At 34.8% G+C, this 6,250-nt stretch overlaps 1 pseudogene; it reads left to right on the top strand.

Annotated features, from left to right (window-relative positions):
• The first annotated feature begins 230 nt into the window (after positions 1 to 230).
• On the top strand, positions 231 to 3,049 carry LOC116876618 (annotated as a pseudogene).
• Positions 3,050 to 6,250: the final 3,201 nt, after the last annotated feature.

Raw genomic sequence — 6,250 nt, 5'->3', positions numbered from 1 at the left:
GACCAGCACAGGTTTGAACAGCATGGGTCCATTTCTATGCACATCAATTTTAATAAATATGATACAGTACTGTGGATTTATTGTCCTTATGGGTTTCTTAATATTATTTTCTTTTCTTTAACTTAATTTATTGTAAGAATACAGTATATAATATATTCTATATAAGATACAAAATATGTATCGACCATTTCTGTTATCAGTAAGGCTAGGTCAACAGTAGACTACTAGCAATGGCTACTGGGGAGTCAAAAGTTATACATGGATTTTTGGCCGTGTGGCATAAGGGGAGCGGATATCTCTTCTGTTTTGCTCAAGGGTCAACTGTAAATACAAATCCATTGCTTACTGGCACAGCCTATGCTGTGATGAACACCATAGAAAGAATGTTGAGCCACTTTTATTTATCTGTAGTGAACAACATACAAACTCTTGTGTAACGAATTAGTTGTAAGTGAAACTAAACATAACTTACCAATTAGTGATACAATTATAATATAAGATTTCATTTGACCAACTGACTAGGCCTAAGCACTTACTGTCTAGCATTGTTAAAAATAATGACATACACCCACTCATATGAAGTTTGAAATAAAGAAACCAGAACACTGGTACCATGTTCTCACTAGAACACCAGGATGGATGTTTGTAACAACTCTACCATTGTCAAAAATTCTCAGTTGACTTTGTATAATTCATTAGTTGAGGAAACACATTATTAAAGGAAAATAAATAAAATTTCTAGACCACTAACTGGACATTTTCTGTTCATTCACTCTCTTGATTATAATAGTTATATAAAATCAACTGATGTGATTGATCACATCAATGTGACCAGTCAATTTAGTCACAAATCAATCTATTGTAGACATTAAAATAGTGCAAATAAAATTGTGTGAATGGTTAAAGCAGTCAGTTCAAATGATGATCCTTGTGGTGAAGAGACCAACTAATAGTAAGAACATTTATGAGACACTAATTTCTCCATTTCTAAGTGAAGCTGGTCAGGGCTACTCCAAGGATCTATCTATCTATGGGTTGTTCTTTGTACGAAGGGACAAAGCCAATGGGGCAAGTGGGGACTGACTGAGAGCCAGCCTGAGTCATCTGCCAGAGCCATGTACTTCTAGGGCTCCAGAAGCCCAGTGGAGGCACCTTGGACTAACTCACACAATGGGGCCCTTTATGCCCTCATAGCCCCGAGCCTGTCACTTTCATCAACTCAATGATGCTAAAGTTTCCACATAGTCTTAAATCCTTTCTAATAAATATTTAAATAGAATATGACTCATGAACCAATTAAACCTTTCAAACATGATTTGAACTTAAAACAATTGTGGAACTTAAACAATTGTAAATAGTTTTAAAATTGTGTGTGAATTTTTTTCACAAAAGATACTATATTCTAAATATTTTTGAAACTTTAAAGGGCCGCCATTTAATTCAGTACCCTAACAGAAGAAAAAGGCAGTTTGTAACCTCTACCCTATATTTTTTTTAACATTTTGCCACAAACGGATCTTCTCAACAATTGAAGCAAGTAAAATGATGGAGTATCAAATCACTGAACCCCACCTTCCTTCCATGTTCTCTCCAAGAAGCTAACCATGAGTGAAACTGTTAGGACCATGGGAATGAACCACACACCCAGCTGAATATTAAGACAATAGAGAAGTAAGTCCTCATGAAAAAATCAAATAGAGATATTTCTTTTTAGTCATTCCTTATTTCAAAATTCTTTTTTAAAATTTCAAACAAGTTAATAATCTAAAAATGTTTGCAACCACTTCTTGGATAGTGAGGTATTTTGTGAGGTGGGGGGAAAGGTGGAGGTCGCCATTGAAATTGCTCCCTTCCACTTGTTCAAGAGGTATGTATTTTCTTTACTTTTTTCTTTCTTTATTTTTTTTTAATTAAAAAAAATTGGGGGGAGGGAGGGAGGGAGAGAAGAAGCATGTATTTTCTGAGCATTTTTTATATGCTTTGATCAGGTAAAGATTAAGAGCATGTAAGGATTAAGATTAAACATGGAAAGATTAAGTGAGCTTAACCCTTTAGCAACATCCTTATTCTGTTGGAAACTAAAATTCTTGTTATATGTCAAAAATCTCACAAGACTAGCTGAATAACATTTTGTTTCTTTTTATTCATCTGCCCCACTGAGTTTTGCTGACAAGTTGAGTCTTCGAATTATTTTTCCTCAGAGGATGTCTTTTCATAGGTGTTGCCTATTATCCTTTTATTTCTTCAATTTGCTCTTGGGCTTTCTAGTCAAAACACATTCATTTCACTAGCATTATCATTAACTCTTCAAGGAGCTTTAAATACTCTTGTATACTTCAGCTAGGGAGATGTGGTCATTGTGGGTACATGTGTATGTATTTTAGTTTGTAAAGACCAGTGCCAGGAATAACGTGCAAATTGTGGACTACATGTCAGAGGGCAGAGAACTCAGTCAATCACATTATATTGATTAAGCATGAAACAAATCAAAAATAAAACAAATCCTGCTAGTGGGAAAATATTTTGAGTCTCTCTAAGGCACTCCAGCAATGGGCCACTTTTGCTCAGGTTTGATATCTCTTAGGTGGGAAAATGCAGCCCTCTGGCAAACTGGCTGTTAGGGCATCAGATAAACTTCAAGGATTGGATTTAACCTTTCTACCATCAACTGAGTGACTGTGCGGATCGTGTGGTCATAATGAGCACAAGGCACATTGCATTTCCTGGAAATAAATGGGAACAGAAAGTATAGTCTTCACATACTGGCTATCCAGGTGGATTTAAATGAGTAACAGCTGCTGAACTTCATGAGAAGGATCCAGTAGCAAATGTGAATCTAGCTATTTATGGCATGCTGCTAAAAAACCTTCACAGAACTATGATGCAGAGATTGCATCTTTTCCCAGATGAGGACATAACAGGAGATATTCATAAGAATTTAGTGGAAGAGCTTCCTCAACCAAGAAAACGACCCACATGTCTAGATGAGTACACACAGGAAGAAATAGAGGCTTTCCCAAGAGTATGGTCTCAACCTGAAGAGTACTGACTCTAGGAGAATGAAAATTGCAGGAAAGAGCCGTGTGGTGACTGAAGCTTCTTCCTAATGAGTCTCTCCCAAGCTATGGGCAGAGAAGACAGCCGCTGCACTTTACAAGGAACTTGTCATGGACACTGAAAACTTGTGGAGAAAGGTCAGGAGGTGATAGTCCTTCAATAGGAAATTGCAATAAAATACATTATTTTATAGGATTATTTTATTATGTCATCTAATTTGAATGTTGTAAGTGATGATAAGAATAAAATTGCTAACTTGTTTAGAAAAAATGAGTCATCTGAGATAAAATGCTTGCATTCATATACTTTTAGCCAAAAAAAAGTCTAATTCCTTTTTAATAAAAACCACAGTTCTAATAAATTCAAGTACATATTCAAAAGATGATATTCCTTAAATAGTAATGATGCAACTGATACTTGTTTGATGTTTATTATAACAATTAGCTTAATTGCTGTGCTTTAATTCATTGATAATGTCAGGTCCTTCTGAGATAGGTAAAACTATTTTGCTAATAACTTAGATGGTGTTTTATAAATAAATTAGTGCTTTCAAATGTCTTCTCATTTTTTTAGCTCTAATGTTAAATAATACCTTCCCAAAATTCTTTTTAGGTTTCTATGACTGCTGTAAATCTTAGATAGATGATAGATAGATAGATAGATAGATAGAAGGTAGATAGAGTTCTCCAGAAAAAAACCAATAGGGTGTGTATAGATAAACAGAGAAAGAGACAGTGATTTATCTTAAGGCTCATGTAATTGTAGACACTGGCAGGTCCAAAGTCACATCAACACATGGAGATTCTGGGAAGAGTTAATATTAAAGCTTGAATCCAAAGATAGTCTACTGACAGAATTTCCTCTTCCTTAGGCAATGTCAGTCTTTTTTTCTTACAGTCTTCAGTTGTTTGGATGAAGCCCACCATTATGGAAGGTAATCTGCTTTACTCTCAGTCTACTGATTTAAATATTTATCTTGTCTAAATGATACCTTCACAGGAACATCTACAGTGTTTGATCAAATATCTGAGTACCATGACCTAGTCAAGTTGATACAGAAAATTATCAAAGATCTATAGATGATTGCTAGAGCACGAGAGAGAAAGAGAGAGAGAGATGTCATCACAGATAGATAATGATGATAATGATGATGATTTTCCTGCTTAGCTCTAGGGATTGTTTTTTTACTAAAGGTGTTTTATGTGCCTCTGTCACCTCTCATTCTCCTCTGCTTTGATTTCCCATTTCTAACCATCTGAGGGATGGATTAAAAAGAGAAGGGTAGTTCTGAGTGTAAAATGGAAGGAAAATGCCTGGAGTATTCATCTATAATTAAGAGATTTGTGCAAAATAAAAGAGTACATGTGGATTTTGTTACTGTTTTTGGTTATCCAGAAGTCCTTCTTATTTGACTTTACATGTCTCTTTATTTTGGTGATTGAGTTTGCCAGTTATGCAAAAGGTAACAACATCAATGAGACTCTGTAAAAAGTTATAATTTACCCATTTTTAACATAGAAAATATATAGAAAATTTACTGTAATGATTTGACTTGTAACTATAACCACCATTTGTCTTCATAAAATATAAAACTGATACCTTACAAATTTCTACTCACAGATATTATTCATGTTCACTGACCTCATTTGCCTTCTATTCTTTCCAGAACATGATTTTTCCTTTTATTTCCTTCACTTACTAGTCAAGGTAATCTGAGATAAACAGAAAAAATCAAACATCAAGACATAAAATCGGTTTTAATGCCTTACGATAGCCAGAAGAAAGAAGTTAAATAGTTTCATATCTTTTAAAAATCTAATAATAGTGCTCTTTTCAGAAAAGCACATTTGATTTCTTGATGAGTCAGATTTATGTTGTTTTAAGTATTTAAAGGAACATTTGGCCTAGAGTACATAATATCCTGTAACCACATCACAGCTCAACTTTCTTATACTTTTTATTAATCTTACATAAAATCTGATAATTCAAAAATAAGAAGAATTTTAATCAGTTAATTGAAGGCACTTATATTGATGAGGCATAGAAGCAGAAAAATATTCACCTTCAGCCCAGAAGGCTGACCTATAGCCTGCGTAGTTCCAATAAGGATCAAACATGTGCTGGTTGCTGCATTCTCACAGGGTCTCCTGATTGCCTGCCCATCTCACCAATAATTAATATAGAACTGAATGTTAAGCACCAGAGAAATCTTGTGAAAGTAGCTTCATGAGTAGAAATTCGAAGAAGACATTTATGATCTGATATTCCCTGCACATCCTCTCCTCCTTGAACATTTAGCATATAACCACCAGCTTTGTATAACAAAAGTACAGCTCTTTCTGCCTATAGGTTCTGTCCCCGTGCTACTTAAATAAACTAAGTTGCTCCCTACAACTTCTCAAGAATTCTTTCTTGGCCATTGTGCTCAGTGATCCCACATCAATATTAACATTTGTTATGATTTCCAATCAAATATTTAGGAGACAGTTAATATTTTCATTTATTCTCTTTATAAAACCAACTTCTCAAGTTTCTTTCAATTATCCAATGCTATATATCATAATTAAGATGGAAACCAGTCATCATCATTTCAGCTTCCTGGAATTCATTTTACTTAATCTTTGAATACATTAAGCCAAAATATTGAGACAGTTAATAGATAAAGTAACATAACAATAAAAATGTTTAACCAGGGATGCCTGGGTGGCCCAGTTGGTTAAGCCACTGCCTTTGGCTCAGGTCATGATCCCAGGGTCCTGGGATCAAGTCCCACATCAGGCTCCTTGCTCGGCAGGGAACCTGCTTCTCTCTCCACCTCTGCCTGATGCTCTGCCTGCTTGTGGGCTCACTCACCCTCTCTCTCTATGACAAGTAAATAAATAAATAAATAATCCTTTTAAAAAAAATGTTTAACTAAATACCATCACTAACTCCAAATCAATAACCAAAAAAAAAAAAAAATCCAAATGATCTATAAGTGGAGTTGCTTGTGATTAATATCTGGAAATATCACTCATAATTAGTGTCTGGCTTATCTTCTCAGTTTTTATCACTCCTGTAAGGTCACAGTCAAAAAGCCAATGCAGACCTCCTCAATTCATCAATACCTTTGTTATGGACCAAAGTCATCTGTCTCATTTTTGGTATTTGTCCACCTTTAAATTGTCTCATTCATTATCCATTATAAATTGAT

The sequence above is a fragment of the Lontra canadensis genome, unplaced genomic scaffold, assembly GCF_010015895.1.
Source record: "Lontra canadensis isolate GAN:19392208 unplaced genomic scaffold, GSC_riverotter_1.0 scaffold46, whole genome shotgun sequence".
Lineage (NCBI taxonomy): Eukaryota > Metazoa > Chordata > Mammalia > Carnivora > Mustelidae > Lontra > Lontra canadensis.
The sequence above is the reverse complement of the archived record's forward strand: the minus strand, read 5'-3'. Positions and strand labels throughout refer to the sequence as shown.